We start from the raw sequence: 20,160 nt of genomic DNA on the forward strand, positions 1-20,160 counted from the left end.
AGAAGTCAGTCTGTCTCTTTCTCCCACCCTCTCTCTCTCTCTGACACACACGCACACAGATAAGCAGAAACACAGGTCAAGAGAAACATCTGTCCGGGTAATAAACTTGGTGGCATCCTTTGTAATTTGATGACATACGTTGACCTTAAAAAGTATTAGCTCATACCTGTTGGCAAAATGACCGTGGAAACTTTCTGGACATGTGCATATTTAGTCATATTAAAACATTGCAAATGCTCAAACATGCAAGAGCAGTACGAAATTTATAAATTCTTGCTGACCACACAGTAAACTGTGGCTTGCTCAGCCACCAACTGCTTGGTGTTGACTCTGCTTATCAATGTCACAGCCACCTAGCTCGAGGGAAAGAGGTCACAGCAACTGTTTCAGCTGTGAAGGAAGGAACAACAGGGGCTCTACGCAGCATAATAACAACGGGTATTTCAGTTACATTGGAATATTTGCTTTATATCTGCTTCAATTCCATTGAGAAATCACTGGGATTGGGACTAACTAACACCAAAGAGGAGTAACAGTCAAATGCTGTAACTTCAGTGCCACGGACACTCTTAAATCACACTTCTTCCCAGTCTCTTCTCCATATTTATATATAATTATTACACCCATGATCACATGTTGGCACATGATGACAAAAAGTTTGCATTATCTGTTCCTCGAGGACAATCTATGCAGAGTGGAAGAGATCGAGCTTAATTGTGTGGTAGCGCTCGCACAGCGACGAAGGTACGCATCCGCTTTCTTTGTGTTGCCATCTCGCAGAAGTGACGGCTCAGGCACGTCTGAGGATATGTGCGTGCGCATGTGTGCGAGAGTGTGCCGGTGCTGGTGAGAGTGAGCGTGTCGCGACCCTTCCTGAGACTGTGTCTAAATCAGTGGTAATTAGCGAAGGGTTCACTGTGGGGTGTCTGCCAGTGATAGACGCTGGAGGGAGTTATTGACTCCATGTCCTCGGTTATAGCCTGTACTGGGAAAAAAAATAGTTTGCTGCCTGGTCTTTCTCCACAGCTAACACTCATTTATGACCCAAAGATGGCTTTTACTGCTAAAAAGCTGGGTTTGTTTATGCTTGTTTGTATGTCCTCAGAGTGGAAAAGGGAATGGTTATAAAAACTCCAGAGCCGAAGTCTTGTGAGCTTTTTATGCACCCCCTACACTGGGTATTAATTGCCATGAAGGGGGGTGAGTAGGAGAGAAGGGTGGTGTTGTAACAGTAAAAAAAAAAAAAGAAAAACTAAAAAAAAAAAGGCAAGGAGTAGAAGGAGGAGAGTGACGGGGCTGCTGTCATGTATGAGGTAATTCAAGACAGCGTCCAGTGGTGCCAGAGGGGCGAGAGGACAGGGCAGTGGTGGAGAAATTGGAGGAATTGTGAATCCAGTCATGGGAAAGTCCTGCCATCCCGTGCGCATGTGTACATGTGGTCACACATTCGAATTTTCAAACACAGCTGCAGCCAGGGGAGGTTAAAACAAGGGGACATTCTGAGGAGGTGGGTAAAGACCGTGAAGGTGACACTCCAGAGTGGGGTGATGGGGTAGTGAGACACCAAAAGTCTAGCAGGGAGAGAGGGAGGGTGCTGGGAGTGCATGCCCTGACAAGTGGTTCCACTTCAGCTCTGCTGTTGCAAATGTTCTCACACACTAATCTCTCCTGCAGATTTTATAAGCATGCAGAGGAAAACGGAGCCTTGGCAAGAACCAGACTTTCCGACCACCCCCTTCTTGGCCTCCTGCCTCCCTCTCCTTCTTTCTCTTTCTCTCTCCGCAGGCCCGTCTGCCCTGCTAACGGACACGCTGCCTGGGCTTGAGTAGGCCGTGACCTCTGACCCCCTCTCTGCTACTCCAAGCCCCTCCCTGTTCCCAACTCTGCGACCTGAAAACTCTCCTGCTATGAGGGGGCCCCCCGTGTAACTCAAGAGCCATTCCAATGTGACAAATTGCTCCATTCCAGGATAACTCTCTCCTCTCGTCTGTCTCTCCTCCCCTCCCTCCCACACATACAAACACTAGCAAGCCCCCCTTTGACAGACCCCCACCCTGTAAGAGCCATCCTAGCCGTTGTGCTCCTGCTCTGGGTTATGCAGCATACGGCTTCTCCTCTCTCCCTTTCAGTCTTCCCACCCAATATCCCTCTTGTTCTCTCCTCACTACCCTGCACCCCTCCTCAGCTGGCCAGCCCCACAATGGGATCTGAATGACTCAATTGTCTCTGATGAAGTGAAAGACAAGGGAGTCCTCTAAATCCTAACAGAGGGATGAACTCACTCTCGCTTGTCCCGATATTCCGGTCGTCTGCTGCTTTCCTAAGAACAAGGAGGCAATTGGTGATTGGCAATTGGGGGGGCTGGAGGGTGTTGGCAAGGGCTACATCTTACAATTAATTTCATTACGTAAGCTTATTAGGTAAGCTTTTTTTTTTTTAATGCAATCAATTTATAGGTTTAGTCTATAAAAGAGCACAGGAACATTTCATTGCCAGAACTTGTCAGAGTCCAAGAACCTTGAAATTGGCTGATGTCTGACTCTCCGAAACTCCAACACCAAACACAGCACTAGATTTAGACCTGCCACAGAGTCAAAGTGGGGTTCAAGCCCACATCAGCTGACAGCTCAGCTGATACCCTTCAAATCCAATATGTAAATCACACATAGAACATTTTTAAGCTCTATTACGCTGCATATCTGCAAGTCTCTTTGCAACCCACCTAATCCGCAACTCTTTTTTTTATACCCTTTCTGTCTCAAACAAAGTCAACTCTGTTGTCTCGAGGACTCCTGTATTCTGTGTTGTTGCAGCTGTCTCTCTCTTTCCTACCGCATATGTGCAACTGTAGGTAAAAACAGTCATGCTGCCAAATATAAGTTGCACTAAACAGAAATAACAATTTCCTTTTGAATACACATGACCTGACCTGACCTGAAATATCCTTACCGCCGAGGAAACCCCCCCCCCCCCCCCCCCCCCCCCCTTGTTTACAATGATTAATTCTATAACCTTTTACTTGTTTTAGCTATATTTTGTTACTATACTATATCTGAGTAGGTGTTTCCTACTTGCATGTTGAACCACTCACCCAAGTCTGTGACTGACTGCAACTACACCCAGGTTTGACATGTTATGAGCTACAGAGTGTTAACCCAGATCTGACTGTCATCGAAGGGAAAACAAGCTAGGGCCCTGGTACCGTGTCACAGCTCATGGTAGTGGGGAAGGAAGCAGCCTAGAGACAAATGAACGGGCATCCTGAGCTCACACCAGCTTCCACCACTGTCATTACCAATTCAACAAGCTGGCACAGAAGCAATTTGGCCTCAAACACCACTTCCCAGTACCCACAGCAGACACCCAAATCCTCCTGAAAATAAAACATTTTTTTTTTACTACAGCCCATTAAAATTTGACCAACGCCAATATAAGATATCGACAAAGAAGAAGAGGAAGTCTTACTCATAATTTTTTTAGTGTGAACGAGCAGGATTGTTCTGTCTGTTTCTCGTCAACAACCAGCTTCTTCTCTATAAAGCCCCCCCCCATCTGATGTTTTTATCACATGCCACTGCACGGCTTGTTCGTTTTGTTTTGGATTAAGAGCAGAGGGCTCGAGACCAATCAAACAAACAGAGGTCCTTATGTGCCAATGTGGCTCCCAAACGCTGGTCTACTTTCCAGATGGGGAACAGGAGACAAATGGGGGATCCATCGAGCATTTCAGCCATGTGAGTAATGTAAAAGACAGAAAGGCAGCAGCCTGGGTTTTAGTGTCAGCATATGGATGCTGGGTGTTGCTCTAGACTCCAGCAGATATTCAGACCATCTGTGGCCACCTCATTTCACAAATATGACAGCTTTACACAGACATCAGGGGGGAACATATACAGATAACAGATATACATGACCCCCCACCTCCAATCCCAACATACTGTACATGCTTATTCACTGATTCACACCTGAAAAACAAAGCTCACCCATATTTGAACATGCCACGCTCGACTGGGCCAGCAGCTCCTCGGGGAGGGCGCTCAGAGATGGGATTGACAGCTTGCAGATTACACCAATCAGACCCCTTACTATAAAGAGCTTTATTTAAGTCTGAAATGATCAAGGCTAGTAAGAGGAGCCCATTCAAAGCTGCACAGAGTAAACTGCACTGAGCTTAAAAGATTAGTCCATCCAGTTTGACTACAATTTTATCCCTTTAAAAACGAGAGCTGAGCATATTGTCTTGATCTGTTGCGGATAATGCTGGCAGTCTTTGTCCTCACTCACAGGTGCAGGAGAAGAAGCAAACGCACGCTTATTCACACGTAATTTATTAAGGGGGAGAAAGTGATTCTCTGCAACAGAGAGGAAAAGCTTAAAGGAGAGTCTTTGAAATAGTTTTGGTTACAAAACAAACAAAAAAAACAACCAAGAAAACCCACCAGCCCACTTTGTTACATGATCCATTGTTGTGTCTGCTTCTGCATACAGCACATGTCTTTTCAGGAGGAACGTGTTTATTGTAAAGAGACCTGCGCAAGAGTTCCTTGACAAAACTGAGAGAAAGTTAGCCAACACAAGAGGGTCCATCATGGCTGCTTTGGTTCTACTAATGCACATTTTATGAGTAAATATTAAAGGGGGAAAAAAAAGCACCCCACCTGATCTGATAGCCAGAGGCATTTTGCAACCAGGAAAATAAAAGTGAAATGTGGGAAGGCCTGGGGTTTGTGTGCCCTGGGGCGGGAAGGGGTCCGCTGGGCCCATATTTACTCCAAAGCCAGAACCGCTTGGGGTTTCCACTGGCCCTGACAGCACAGGGGCTGCCGACCTGATCCAAAACCTCCCTTCTCCTCTCCTTACCTCCTACCCCCTTTGCCAACAATCTCCACCTAAACCTCAAACTCCCCTCCTCTTTCTCTCTCTCACTCGCTTTCTTTCTTGCAGAAAAACTCGCCCTGACACTTTAATATAAGCCTTTTTTCCCACAAGGGTAGAATGTGCACATGACCTCTCCTGCCTCTCTACCCAGCTCAGACTTTGCTCACCGTTTACAATGAAGCTGTAGAAACGAGAAACTACTATTGTTCTATATTAGTTCAGAAAGCACTGTAGTCTATGATGGAAAAAGGGGGAGCATTTCTCAGCTTTTAACACTCTTTTTTTTTGTCCATGAACACTTCTTCTTCGTCTTTTTTTTCTTTTTATCAGGTCCGTCCTGGAAGTTTGTTTCACTCTTTTTAAACACTGGGTCACGCGATAAGTATGGCTATGCTCCATCACTGTTTGCTTAGCAGGTGTGGACAAATGTGCTGTTCAAACACCAGCTGACTGACCAGAGTTTCAAAGGATTGCACAAGCCACAGAAGACATATTTTTCCAAGTGGAAAAAACAAGGAGAAGACATAAGAAAAAGACTAGAAAATATAGTTACATTCACTTCATTCAATTAATTAGATGGGGAAAGTGTGCCACGAACACTACCTGGATGAAACTATAAAGTTCTCAAAGGAAGTGTGAGGATGATATGACAGCATTCTAAAATACGCCAACTTCTCAGCTCTTCTCAGAAAGTAAACACCGTTCCATTTCTGACTTTTGCACCCCCTCCCCCCCAGTTAACACTGTCCTGTGTCATTAAGAGTATCTCTTGGCTGCTCTATAAATAGTGGCATGAAGGGTGAAGGCCAGCAGGAGATGGCTAGTCTTCCATCGGGCCAGTTAATGAACAGGTACTCTGGCACCTTTAGCATCCAGCTCTGCGACAGAATGCCTTTTCTTTCAGGTGTTCCTCCTGCTGCTCATCTTTCTCAGTGACTCTTCCACTTCTTTTCGTTTCCTTTGCTTGGACACAAATAGGCTCTAGGGTGCTTTCATTGACTTCCAGACTCACTGGGGTAACAAACTGTTATGAGCCTGGAAGCTCTGATTATTTCAGTGAATGAATCGTAATTGATTTATTTTACTTTCTCCTATTAGGGTTGTTAAATTAATCAATTAACAGAGTGGGATATTCAGGCAGACTAGAAAGAACTGATATCTTCTAGAGTTCACACCGTAGAAGCTGAAAGAATACCTTAATGCTCAGTTTAGGCAGTATACGTCAAGCATGGTTTTTTTGTACCTCAACAGCAAACGACGGGCGCCCTATCAGATCAACACGATGAACAAGTCCCTCCACATTAGCCAACAGTGTAATGGCATATCAGATGTACAAAGTCAAAGGTAACTGGAATTACAGGTTTGTGTTCTCCTGAAAGCTGAAGATCAAATAATCTTGGATGTCTGATGAATCAACTAGCAAAGCAGCGAAAAAAAATGAAACTAACAAACACGTAAGTGGGGAAAACTGGATTTCCTTGAATGGCTTCTTGAGGCTGGATCCAAGCTCCGAAGACTCCAAAGTTAAGATGCTCAACTTTACAGCAAAAACATACAGGTTCCAAAGTTTAGTGGTTAACACATTTGGTTGGCAAGCAAACTGGGTTGTTTCCCTTTAACATTTAGCTGAGTTTTGTAATACGTATATAGCTGTTTATCGCCTTTTATCAATTTTAAATTATTTCTTCAAAGCTAAACTTCTTGTTAAAAAATAACAACAACTAAACAATCCAACTTTGTCATTTTGTCATTTATCAAGCATACCAACACTGTCACTCAACCCTGCCAGAAATGTTGCCATAAGATGGAGTCAGTCTGCTATCAGTCTACAACTGAATTGTTGAAATCTGCGAAAATCACACATTTGTAGCTGTTTAAAAGGACAGAAATTCATATTTTAGTATTACACTTTTATTCTAAAAGAATATAACAAGAATACAACCAGCTGGAAGCCAGCTGAGTCGAGTCCCCTTGAGTTGTGCTCGCTGACAAAAACTCAATCAGACAGATGGCAACAGTCTTTCTGTCCTTAGTATTCCCATAGTGTTTTAATATATTTTAAGAAATATCGATATTTGTTGTCTCTGTATCGATACAATATCGCCACATAAATTTATTCCCCACACTTACAAGATATGTTCACTTCAGGCTCCAGCAGACCAAGAGGCCGAGATTCATACAAACTGGACTTCACAAGCCAACAAGTGACAAGACAAAGGCTAAATGTGTCTTTAACTTCAAAACAGTCCAGTTACCAAAACACAGCTCTGTGAATAAACCTAAGACAACATAACCTCGCTGAAACCCATGTAAACACCCAGTGTAAATATTAACTTAGTCTAGATAGTTCCAGTAACCAGGAATTCTTTGTAACTTATTTAGCATCATTTTCTAATAGTAATCTGTTGAAGACCCTTGAAGATCAGTGGCAGAAGGGGCCAATGGTCCGACAAAACAATGAGGGCCTTGCCAGTTGAAGTCTCATACACGCTGACCTACTGAGAAGCTGCTTGAGGTGAACGGGCATGTCTGCAGGCCTGGGTGTGTCTGAGCCCCTTACGCAAGGCCAGGGCAGGAGCTAGGAGAAGAAGAGGTTGGGCAACTCATATGTTACCTTTGCAGGAAGCAGGCTTAAGGTTGCAGAGGGGAGAGTTAAAAAGGTGAACAGCAGCTGAGCTCTGCTACGGGAGAAAAGTAAGCTGATTGCAGCGCCCACGTTCTGCTGGAGAATGCTGTATTTGGTATTGTGCTGGAGGAGAGCTGAACGCTGCCCTTGATGTTGGGTGTCTGGTTTTGTTCTTCGAGAGTTCACTATGAATTAGTTAAACGGCAGACTGGATATAGGGAAGCTATGAAACATGCCTCAGAGGGAGCGAGTGTGTACACTCTCAGGCTTCACAAAGACTTCCGATATTCTGAAAACACTACACGCTATCACACAATTCCACCTACGCGCGTTCATCAATCACAAAGCATTATGTTGAAGGCATCACACGCACATACCAACAGGCAATTAATCCTCACAAAAGAATCATCTGAAACTAACAAACATTTAGTCTGTTTCATGTCTCTTTCACACTTGCGCACCTTGAAGCGGTTCAGCCTCCATATTCATGAGACATACTCCCTCAGCAGAGCTAAAGCCCAGGATTTTAAGGTTTCAACTCAAATCTCAAATATGGTTTCAGGTTATAGATTCGTAACCCAAACAAGCGGGGAAAATCATTAGCTTTCATCTAATCTATTTTAGGTTTAATTAGCTTTAATCAAACTTATTATTGCCATTGAAACATGGTATTTACTATGATATTGTGCACGGAAGACAAATGCACACGAGCAATTACATGCACGCACACACAGTGGGGTACTGCCGCTTTGCCACAGTGGCTTAATGAATAAATAAGTAATAAGGACTTGGTTATTGGAGCTCATTAAAATGGGGGATGCTTCCGAGACAATAAGACTTGAAGAGGGTCAGGGGAGGCGGTTGTGTGACTAGGGCTAGTGTCACACACACCCCTCGCCACCTCCGTACACCCCATCCCTCAATGACCTGACCACATGGCCCCAAACGCTCACCTCCAAATCAACTCTGTCAGCCAACCTTACCCTCAGCATTCCCACCTTCGCTGACACGCAACAGCGCATACATCTTCTAGGATGTGCACACACACACCAAAACATACACACCTCTCTCATGGTTAATTACCACTTAGCTCAATCACGTGCTGATCTGTCCATAAGAGCCCCCTCCACCTTCCTCCCCCGCAACACAAACAGCAGCACACATGCCAATTATTGATGAATCTTTAATATGGCGCTTTGCAAAGTCTCCATCTCATTTCCTACCACTGAGCCGATGATTACGCTTTGAGTAGAGGCTTTAGCATCCAAAAAATGCATAAAACAGAGTAAGAATAAATTAGCTTAATGCAATATCATTGCAGGCCTGAGATAAAGTGGTCTGAGCCATTTGGAGAAGAAAGCTAACTTTAAATTTTTTGGGGGTGGGCTCATCCTGTCTTGCATCTCTGACTGTATATAAACCCCTGGACACACACTCTCACACACACACACACAAACACAAAAATCCCACACCACGATAACGTGTCAATAATGAGCTGAGGCCATCTATTGATCAGCTTAATTTTGCATCTATTAGCTAGGGAACGGCTTGCTCCGGGGGCGAGGGAAGCCAGGCGCTAACACGCACCGACAGGCTGGATGGAGATCATTACAACTGATGTTCACACACACGCTGTGATTGACATGGAGATAAGGCAGGAGAGAGCCCAGGCTCGCACGCCTCCCCGCACACTAAGCTAATGATACACCAAATGTGTGCTTGGTGTGTGTGTGTGTGTGTGTGTGTGCAGGAGCATGATAGAGAAAGCATCTATCTAGAAAGAGAGATGGAGCACAGGGGGGAAAAAGAGAAAAAGAGGAGAGGGAAAGCAGGCCACACGCCTTTGCTAATTGGCACAGTCAGACAACGAAGCTCATAAAGGACGAAAAAGCATTTAGTGAAGCATCTCAGCTTTCTAGATCGCCTTTATCAAGTCTGTGTCATTTAAATACAGTTGCAAATAGCACAGCAAAAGCCCGCTTTTGACCTGGAAGGCCACGGCCTCGTCTGATTCTTCCTTAATTTACAGAGTTTGCATAAGAAACTCGGTTAAGACGTTCATTATGAAAATCGTTTGTTTTTTCCGTGAACGGCTGATTGCAAGCTTCACATGTCAACGCTGCAAAGGAGAAGATGAAAAAAACAAAACAACCAAAAGAAAGAAGCAGAAAACAGGTCTTTCTCCTCCTCTGAGCTTATTCTGGCACTCTCTTTTTCTGCAAATCAGAAAGAAAAAGTGAGGTAGAGCATAAGGGTCAGGTTATAACCTCTCGGAACAAGTTTTCAAGGCGTGCTGTTGGAAATCAAATGTGTTTTAAGTCATCCCTGGCAGACGCATGCAAAGGCAGGGCAAAAAGAAACAGCTGTAAGACGAAAAAAATAAGCAAAATGCCCGGCTGTTCTCCCATGTCCTGAGAGCAAGCAACTTTGACAACCACTGTCCAATGTTTATAAGTTGCAGGGGAGTGGTTTTCAAAGCTATCCAAAGGCAGTTCGCACTGACCCTAAATCAAGCTTAAGGATGCATCCATTCAAAAGAGGGTGTGCAGAAAACAATACGCTATGTTGCCCTCATCCTGCTGCTTAACCTAGCAGCAAAGAGCCCAGCTCGGCATTGACGCAACAAGGTGCAATACAGGGATGCTGCTGCTGCATGTTACCCACACAGACAGTGGGAGAAACTGAGAGGAAAAAGAAGGACCTGGCGCTGGAAAAGCGCCTTTTACCTCGGCGTCAAAAAGGAAACATCTGAATGTTTGTGTACACCCTCTCTACAGCTGAGTTTTTTTGTTTTCTTTATAGGGTTGAGATCTTGTTTTATGTCAGATTCTCATTCTATGGAGGTGAGGTCAGAGGCACTAAAATAAAAAAAATAAAAAAATAAAAATAAATTAAAAAAACCCTTGGCTACAAACTGTGTGTTTTTGTCAGCTGAGGGATACAGCGAAGGGATCGAGGGAGCGGTGGGAGGAGGGAGGTGAAGCGGGAGGGGAGGAGGAGGAGGAGAGAGGGAAAAAAAGCCCTCAGCCAAGCCATCAAGTTGAACATTGAACTTCACAGTAGTAGCTGCCTTTCTATGCCTCTCCTTTTGATGTTACCTCCAAAGCAAAGGATCAAAGGCTTGGAGTGTGGCGTGGGGAAGTCCCAAGCTCTTAGCCTGCCAGCCTGTTATATATGCAAAAGTCTACGCCAAAAGAGAGCGAGAGAGTGGGGCAGAGAGAGCAGGAGAGGGTGCTCGGGAAAGAGGAAGCTTGCATGGAATTTGGTTAAATAGCGCGTTTTGCGTCTAATGAATGACAAGGGGGTGACGCAATCAGACAGCGAGCTACAAAATGACGTAGAGCGGGATGGAGCTCGCGCGTGCACAAGTTTTAGAGATGCTTCATGCTCGCAGGGCTGGGCATAAAGGCTTGGAGTGAGTGGCGCTGGCAGTGTCCTGCCCCCCCACCCCCATCCACGGGTTCCTCCTCAACCAGCAACACAGTACAAAAATTACCCTCAACACACACATGCGTGTACGTGCAAACACAGACAGACACTTCCACCCTGCACCAACCACCAGCTCCTCTCCAACATCAAGGGGGTGAGAGACTGTGTCGTCTTGACATAAATATACAGTGTGCTGTTAAAGCGAAGACTACAGTAAACACAGCGTGCATGAAATCCTGGTTGTGTCTCACTGGAGCAGAGACACTCACACAACACACTACCAAGCGCACGCACGCGCGATTGTGGGCTCAGCTGGGCCAAAGAGTCGAGCAGAGGTGTGCTAAAATTGACAAATCTCTACGAGACAAACACAATACACACACACACTCACTCACACACACACACATTCGCACACACCCTTTCCCCAAGGCTGTAGGATTAAGAGGTCCAGCTGGCTGACAGCAAGCCCTTCCTTCCCACGTATCCCGTCGATCTCACCCAACTCCCCCCACCCACCCACCAACCTCCACCCCCCACCCCCTTCCCTTATTTAGAGCCCCTCCCACACCTCCATACCCAGGTCTGACAGCCAACCAGGCCACAGAGCATGCCAAGCAGATACACCTGAATTTGACACTGATCACATCAGTCATACGTCAGAGCAAAAATATATTTAAAGACATGGAAAATCCTCAAGATAAATGTGAATGTTGGCCAGGAGAAGGCCTACATATCACTGGCACCATCAAAGGGGGTCTGCCAATCCATCTAGTCTTCCTGTCAGTGATACTGGTTGCATCCTTCAAGATACAGATTCCTAGAGAGCCAAGGCATCGATGGAGGCGGAGCAGGGGAAAATTAGCCTAGCGGAAGAGGAGGAGGATGATATTTAATACATAACGAGCCCTGTTAATGAGGAAATAAGGGAAAGTGAAGGAGAGAGATTGGGCGGAAAAATAGCAGAAGCTGCCATGTCCATTTACGTAAGTGTGGAAGAAAATACGCCGCACGCTGCAGGGTGTTGTTCGACTCGCATATCATTTTGTGAGCACAGACGTATGTGAATATGCAGGAAAAATGCATTCAGTGCTCCATAATTAGAGCTAGGATTGAGTTAATTCATTCAGTTTAGCAAATGTTTCAACGCTAGCATGAGACAGGAGAGATCCAAAGGGGAAGTGAAGGATGATACGTCATTATTTGAGTTAAAAACATCTCAAGCGTTTCTGATCTTCAGTTCCTGGATACTAATGAGCCAAAAGCATTGATGATTAGCTGGAACCAGGCAGCAATGTCAGATATAATAAAAGTGCCAAATGCAAACAGCAGCCATAACATGCAAATGGGATTAATAGTCCGACTGAGCTTTAATTTCCAAATCACCTGTCATTCACTTTTATATCTATGGCCAATTTAACCCCAGATGGGTAAGAGAATATGAGAACCAAACACTGATTTCTTCAGCATCCTTGTTACTTATGGCCAAAGGTGACTGATGGGTCTTATACAGAAAAAAACTTGGGGCAAGTTTGGGTTAAGACCAAGCTATACTGGCTATATTTCATTCGCAATCGCAACCTGAGGCTTTAAAAGCGAGCATTTGCCCCGATGGAAAACTAATGAGAACAGAGAGAAAATCTATCTAGCAATTCACCATGATACCATCGACAAGTGCAAAACGCTACCGCAGATTGGGTTGGGTGGGGTATAGGAGGAGATAAAAAAATAAAAACAGACAGGCAGTGGTGTAAGGAAAGAATAAGAATTAGGGAGTGAGAAAGAAGGGAGCAAGAAACAGAGGGGAGGGAAAAAATTCACAATGATGACACGTAAGTGCAAAGAGCGATTAAGGATTTACTTTCAAAAGGACTCCCATTGATCTTTTTTGATAGACCTGCAATAAATCAAACCGGATTGACTTGCATGAGAACCAAGCCTAATCCTTTAGTCAGATCCAGGAGAACTCCAACCAAACCAGCTGTTAATTTAGGCTTTACAAGATAAAGCGGGAGAAATCCAACCTGATGTACCCTAGGGCAGAGGCTTACATCATCTCTGTAAAGCAATCAACTTATTGCCAGTTTGGAGAGGTAATCAGAGCACATACTGAGAGAGGGGAGGGGAGGGGTAGTGGAAAAAGAGAAAAGGGAGATGGCTGAAGAGGTTAGGGAGAAAACAGAAGAAGAAGAATGTAAGAAACAGAAAATAAGAATCAAGTTCAGTTTAAAAATGCTGCTCTTTTTTTAGAAAAAAAATTAAAAACTGATTTTTTTCCTCCCCCTGCATGCCGGGCAGATATACAGGTCTTCAGACTGAAACTTATCTTTGAAACCAAAAACATGTTTACACACAGTACAACTCCAATTATCTCCAGAGGGTGAAGATGAAACGGAGAGAGCCTCGCTTAGCTGCAAACAGGAGCTCTCTGGGTTGACAGCAGGGACTGGAGGACGGATACAGTTCCCCCCCATCCTCCACACCACCCTGTAATTTCCCTGGAGGCCGGCCCAGACCTTGTCCCCATCCCCAGTGGCAAGTGCCACCTCAGCTGGGTCCCACCAGCCATGCTGTGGCTGCACCATAGCACAACCATAGTAATTAAAACGGTTATTTTTGTTTGGGGGAACAAGAGAGACTTTTTCTTTTTTCCAGATCTGAGCGGAAGTATTGCAAGACACCATCCAGCCCACACTGACTAAACCATGCCGATGTCTCTTTCAGTTGCGCATTTGGTGTTTATGTATACGTCTATGAGTATACTGAATGTCATCAGGGATCTACAGGAGTTTTAGTTCCTCTTCTTAACTGGGCGTGTGACACCGCGATGCAGGATGCAGAGGATAAAACCACACAAGCACCCTTTTGCAGTATGCACACTGACACAAAGACTCATTAGTTTGCCATCTCCCCTGTCTTTAATGTCCTGTTTACAACGCAAATCAACCAGATCAGCGCTGAAATCCAATCACAGGGCTTTGCAGGGCTCTTCACGTCGGCCTCACAAGAAAGCTGAGGAGAAGCAGGCCTTGTAGTCTCTGGACACTGTCCAAAGGAAACCAAACCTCAGGAGTCCAAACAAAACCACACATAAAATCAGAGTTAAAACAGCAGTCTCTATTCAGCCCATCCTGACCCCACAAGCACACACAGAAACACACATACACACACTTTTCTGACCCCTGCTTTTCTATCCTCTCCTGGTTACACTGTATGCACACAGGGATCATGCTGACTTCAACAAGGCTCCTGTAGAATTGCAAAATTGACTGAGGCTTGGGCTTCGACACACGCAGGACGCAGCCATGTAAAGGCTGCCGCTTAAGCTCAACTCACATCAACCTGTGCTATCTTTAGCAGCTGGGCTAAACTTTTAAAACCGCACAACTCTCTCTCCCTCCCACCCTCACCAACAGCTTCCCTCTGACTTCAAATAAGACAGCCTGGCTCTTTGGCAGTGGCTCGCCCGCTGGCACCTCCCTCCATGGCCGCAAGGTCACACGTTTAATTACACAGAAAGTAGTAATCTCACCAGACAGATGGCAAGCAGGCCGCCTCTCAATTACTTTATGCCCAATTGAATGATTACTGATGTTATTTGCGAAAATGTGGCACGCAGAAAAACACTACAAAAAGTAGATTTGTAGTACAAGCGGGAAGAGGGGTCGGGGGTGAGGTTACAGGGTCGTGGCCGTGTTAGGACAGAGGCTGATGTGCCTCTTGTTAAGCAACTGCAACTGAGATAATAATAATAATACTAAAAAAAATATATAAGGCGTGAAGAATACAAGCACGGCTGTGTTAGCTTTTGGGGAGGGGAAAAAGCAACAAAAAACCCAAGTTTAATACGACAGCGATCAGTGCCACAAAAAACAGACGCTTATTTTTCTCGAAACCAAAACTGGTACAGAACATTGGCCTATGTGGAAACAGTCAGCTCCCAGCAGCCCAGTGGAGGAAACCGCATGACAAGGCCAATTTAAAACGTGAACAAAGTGTCTGTCTCTTAAAACAGAGCCAAGAAAGAAAGAGCTGGGTTTTCTTCATTTCTTTCCCCCTTTAGGACTACCATTTTGTCATTGGGGAGAATCCCATTGGGCTCAAGTTCTTTCCTAATGAAAAAAAAAAAAAAAACCCTGACCGGGAAGTGTGAGCTGTCTCATCTCAGCATCCAACCCGTGTTCCCCGTCGATGCCTCACTCATCATCACTTAGCTCCTCCTGCCAATAGCTTCTGCGAACAATTAGAGGTTAACTTTCCCAGCGTCTGAAACCGCAGAATCTCAATTTCTGGCCAGGAAGCTCCAATAACTGAGCTACCTAGCCAAGAATCAAGATTCCCCTCAAGTTCAGGTCTGAGTTTTACCCCTTATTCAACACTTACTGTTAGCAGTGAGGCCTCTCTCGGCCTGTTTATGATTTAACACGACCGCAGAGCTAAATAACAGCAAATTAACTGTGCTGACTGGCCTCATTAATGTCATGCATAAAATGCTTTCACTGAGATCATTTCTGAATGTGCAATGGCAACCACTGATGTAAACTCGGTTGCCAAACTTTGGTTCTGGGCCAAAAAAGGTATGGCTTCTGGCCGGCATGATCATAAATTCTCCAGCCTAGTTGGGGTAACTCCCGCTTACGCCTGTGGGTGTCAGATTAAACCAAAACTATTTGTCTCATGCCAGGAGACTACATAATTTACAGCTGAGCATTTAATTCTAAATTTAACATATCATACAAGGACAGACTGGCTCATTGGCTTAAATAATGTCACCCCAAGCCATGTAGCATTAAACGTACAAGCACTGGTAGTGAAGAAATTTGCCCTGTTGGTGACTGTAATAAGTCTGGAAGTTTCCACTAACTAGGAACAGTTGTGTTGAGAGGCACTGCTGTAAAATGATCTGCAGGAGCATATAGAAAACTTCCACGTTTTTTTTATATTATTATTCTTGAGTCAGGGTGAGGAATTCCACTGGCCTATAGATGGCAACCAGCAGTTGTTCTCCCATGAGGACGGGGGAGGCAGGCATCTGGGAAGAAGCGAGCAGGCGGATCAGGGAAAAACGATGACTACATCTGCATATTTACAGCACAGGATTTTGAGTTTTCAGGACTCAAAGTCATCCCAAAAGCAAGTGCAGAAAATGAGAAGAAAGGGTCCGTGAAACTTCCCCCAGAAGGCTCAGAGGACTTACAGTGATGACTCCCAGGCACATCCACAACCCCACGATACCCCGAGATGACGGGGGGAGGCTTCCAGTTGCCGTGCTCGGGAAAGAAGCTGCACCACTGAGCCACAACACTACACCAATCCTCACATTGCTATAGGAAGTCGAGAGACATTTACAGAAGGGGCTGAGGAGCAGGGGACATGATGGTAGCCAGTATGTGCAACTCAAAATTTATACCCCAAATACCCACTGCATGTCTTTCGGTGTTAGATTATCATCAAGAGCAATGCAACAGACATGTTTGAAGGAAGTGGAAAGTTGACCTACAAATTATTTAATTACTTTAAACAGTGTTGGCTGCAGAAAGTGAACAGAGAAGCCTATGCACCATGCATACATCACCCTTGAAGCCACAGTACTGCAGGGAGGCATGCCCATTTCACCCCCCACTGATCTGGAATTCTAGCCTGATGCGATCTCCCAATGGCCCACACTTGACCGTGGGCCTTGCAGTCTTTTCCCAGCTGCTGTGTGGCAGGCATGGGCCGCAGTGGTGGCACCTGTCTTTGACAAGCCCCGGCATTCACACTAACTCTGGTTTCCCGAGGCCGGCTGCCTGGCAGTCAGGTGACATATGCTAACGCACACTTTCCCTGACACCGAGTGCACACACATACACTCTGGCAATCCAAATCTACTAACCCAAGAGGCACTTAAGTGTGATCCCAACCACTTAAAAAGCATCTGCATCATAGTGAGTGAGGTCTTAGCCTCACATGTCTCTCTGTCTGATAGCTAACCCTGCCCTGATTCAGGCTGCGGCTTGAAGCCGTAAACCAAAGCTTCCCTCAACGCCTCTCACCCGCCCGGCGAGGCTCTAACCACTGTTTTTGCATACCACTCAGCTTGTGTAACCGTTGAGTGGTTTTGCTCCACCAAGACAATGGCTGCGTAACAGACTAAGCAGAGTAAAGACGTCTAATGTCAATGCACTGGAAGAGTTGATAAACAGAAGTCGGTCTACGCGGCGCAAGAAGCACAGACGAAATAAAAATGTAAGCACTGGGAGACTAAAGTGCCTCCAGGATAAAATAATAACAGTAACACGGATGAGACTGCCAGCGGCTGAGGCAAACACTGCACAGGCCAAAAGCAAAGATTTCTCAGGTGAACCGGTTGCAGTCTAGATAAACAATGTAATTATAACTCATTTTGAAAGTAAAGAGTTGAGAGAGAGTTTCAAAGTCAGCAGGGATCAAAATGAACAGAGCCCTCTAACGCTTTAGTCTGCTCTTCCTTCATTATCTTTAACTAAAATTAAAGTGTTTGCGAAAGTGTTTGCAAAGGCACTATTAATAAACTAAAAAAAAAAACAGAAACTAGGCAACAACACTGGTCACAAGCGTTTACACTTCTATATAAAAATCAGTCGTTTAACTTGTAGGACGCGAGGGTTGCTGACAGCACCTGATTGAGCTCTTGGTATGGCAAAGCATGCCGGTACTCACTCTGCTGCCCAGCAGACCAAAGCAACATTTCCCCACCTCATTTGCAAAGCAATCCCGCTTCCCTCCCACTCAGTGCATCTTTTTGTCATTTCCATGTCCAGGCTCCACTGGCTTTGTCTGGAGGAAAGCATGGAACCCGGTCTCAAGGAGACTCTGCTACCAAAAAGCCCCCCCTCCCCAAAAAAGAAAGAAAATACACCCAACCCATTGAGCCAGTATACACTCACCTCTCCCCCCGCCTGACTAATGTGCCCTGACACTCGTACATCACCCGTAAATTGGCCAAATGAATTAAGCACGGCCCCTGCTTAGCTTTACGGGCTTTAAATGGATTTTCTCCTCTCCAGGTCTGTCCAGTAATTGCATTTATCCATCTTGTTGAAGCCAGGTTTACACACTCACAAAGATCATGCCAATCCCCGGATGCATTTTCCGCTCTGATGGCAAGAGTGTGAGAGATTTGTCATTGGATCATAACAGGTAATTCAAACAACAATTAGATGACAATTCCACCGTATGTCAATGGCTGGCTCCCTGCTTGGATAGGACCTTGGTTGAAGCAATGAGGTTCCCCTCTATCGCTTCATCTGTCTGAATATCTCTTCTTGTTGCCATTCTCAGTGTGATAAATGCTCCCTTATAACACTTTTTATCTATTATCCAAGCCTCCAGGTTAAAACAGCAAACACCCACAGCAGGGAAGAAAGTACTGGCTATGAGTGTTCAGTGTTCACACACACACACACACACACACATTCAGAGAGAAAGAAGTAAGTGTTAAGGCAGAGCTGTGAACACCGGCATCAACGGGGGTCATCTCCACACTTGTGGATGTTTGAACAGAAGTGTATCAGCCATTGGCGGGGGGGGGGCAACGGACAATTCAGCTATGTAAACATGCTGCAACTTCCTTCCCTCCAGTCCTCTAGGCCTGCACTGAGACAAGCCAGTGTTTAAACAGCACACACAGCATTCCTGTGCCTGGGCCCAGGCCAGCTGCTGCATCCTCACTGCAGGCCTGCCTGCCTGCCTGCCTGAGCAGAGACAGATACAGGCCTTACAACAGCAAGGGTCATCCACAACAGACAAAGGGCTTTTATACAACATGCAAAACAGGTTGCATCTTCCAGAAATGCTCCCCATGCTGCTGAATGCTGTAGTCCTAGCTGACCACCCTGAGAGCTAAAATAATAACATCGCCGAGCCAGACCTTAACCATTTGACGCCATCTGTAATGATAAAGCAGGAAATTTATCTTTATTGGTACACGAAATATGAAAAGTGTGGCTGCCAATAAAGATAGAGGAGGCAGTAAAGTGAAGATAAAACACCTTCTGGTTCTAAAGTACACTGTGACGTGCATCACATGACACAAAGGCCAAACCTGCTTAGTAATGCCTGCCTCTAATCTCAACTTTCATTATGGCTGAACTGGTGGTTTCAGGTTCAAAGTTAATCTATAAAATGAACCTTTGGTTTGCATGCCAATGGACAGTAAACTAAAACTAGGTTCCATCTAAGAATAAAATGAATAGTTCTCGAAATAATCGCACAGTAAAGATCCGCTTTAGCGGAACAATTTAACCCACACAGTAGAGCATGCAAAAGTCATACATATGACTATCCAAATAGTTAGAGACATATCTTGCCTTACGTGTTGATCCATCAATGAATTGTGGACTTTAGTTGAGTTTTACTGGGATCAAAATTAAAAAATAAACTTTTGGAATAACCTGATTTTCAGTATCCGTGCAGAACTATGTACATTTAAGTTATGGGAATAGATTTAATATTTAACACAGAGACCAGGCGTCATTCAGTGTTGGTTTTATTATAGGAAGACTGTGATAATTACTTCCCTATTGTGTCAGTGCCTCCACTGGATACCATCAAGAGTTGCCAACCAAATCCGCTCAATCAAAACTGTGATTTCAGGGGGACGAGACTGCATTGTTTTCTACCTCCACAGCGTCGTCTTGCCTATCTGCTGTTCAATCGTTTCCCCGCTCTCTTGTCCGTTCATCAGTCCATCCTCTCTGGCTGGACAGAGAGGGCCACACATCTCACCTCGGGACAGTTGTCCAAACAAGCCTCTCCATTCACTCTGACCCCTCGAGGGAGAAAGACAATTGACAATTCACTTCCACCAGTCAATTTGTGCACTTTTGGAATTGACCCTGAACACTGGTGACACACTGGCCTCTCACTGGAGCCCGGATGAATACATAATACTGAGAATGCCAGGGAAGGGATGGGAGGGGGGATTTATTTTTTTAAAACTGAAGCCATTAAGAAAATAATGGGGAAAAAATATGCTATGCCATATAAAAATTAAAAATCCATCTTATTATTTAAAAATTGGTCAAAAGCAGAAGTTTATATGTATTTATATATATATATATGCACTTCCAAATATCATCACCTGCACAATGACTGGCAATTCAGTGCCCATGTGCAGGCCGTGTGTGGATGTGACAAGCTGTTCTCATGAAATGTTATCTAGTGCTGTACACAAGCCAACAGCTGTCTCTTTAAAAGAGGCGTATTAT

The 20,160-nt window shown here is 45.0% G+C and overlaps 1 protein-coding gene across 6 annotated transcripts in view; it reads right to left on the reverse strand.

Annotated features, from left to right (window-relative positions):
- The window catches only part of tcf7l2 (transcription factor 7 like 2), a 91,824-nt gene that overhangs the window by 62,719 nt on the left and 8,945 nt on the right, over nucleotides 1-20,160 (reverse strand). The gene's annotated exons all lie outside the window — the stretch shown is intronic.

Source organism: Diplotaxodon limnothrissa, linkage group LG8 (genome assembly GCF_057381915.1).
Source record: "Diplotaxodon limnothrissa isolate DT_005_m linkage group LG8, D_limnothrissa_male_GT1.1, whole genome shotgun sequence".
Classification (NCBI taxonomy): Eukaryota; Metazoa; Chordata; class Actinopteri; order Cichliformes; family Cichlidae; genus Diplotaxodon; species Diplotaxodon limnothrissa.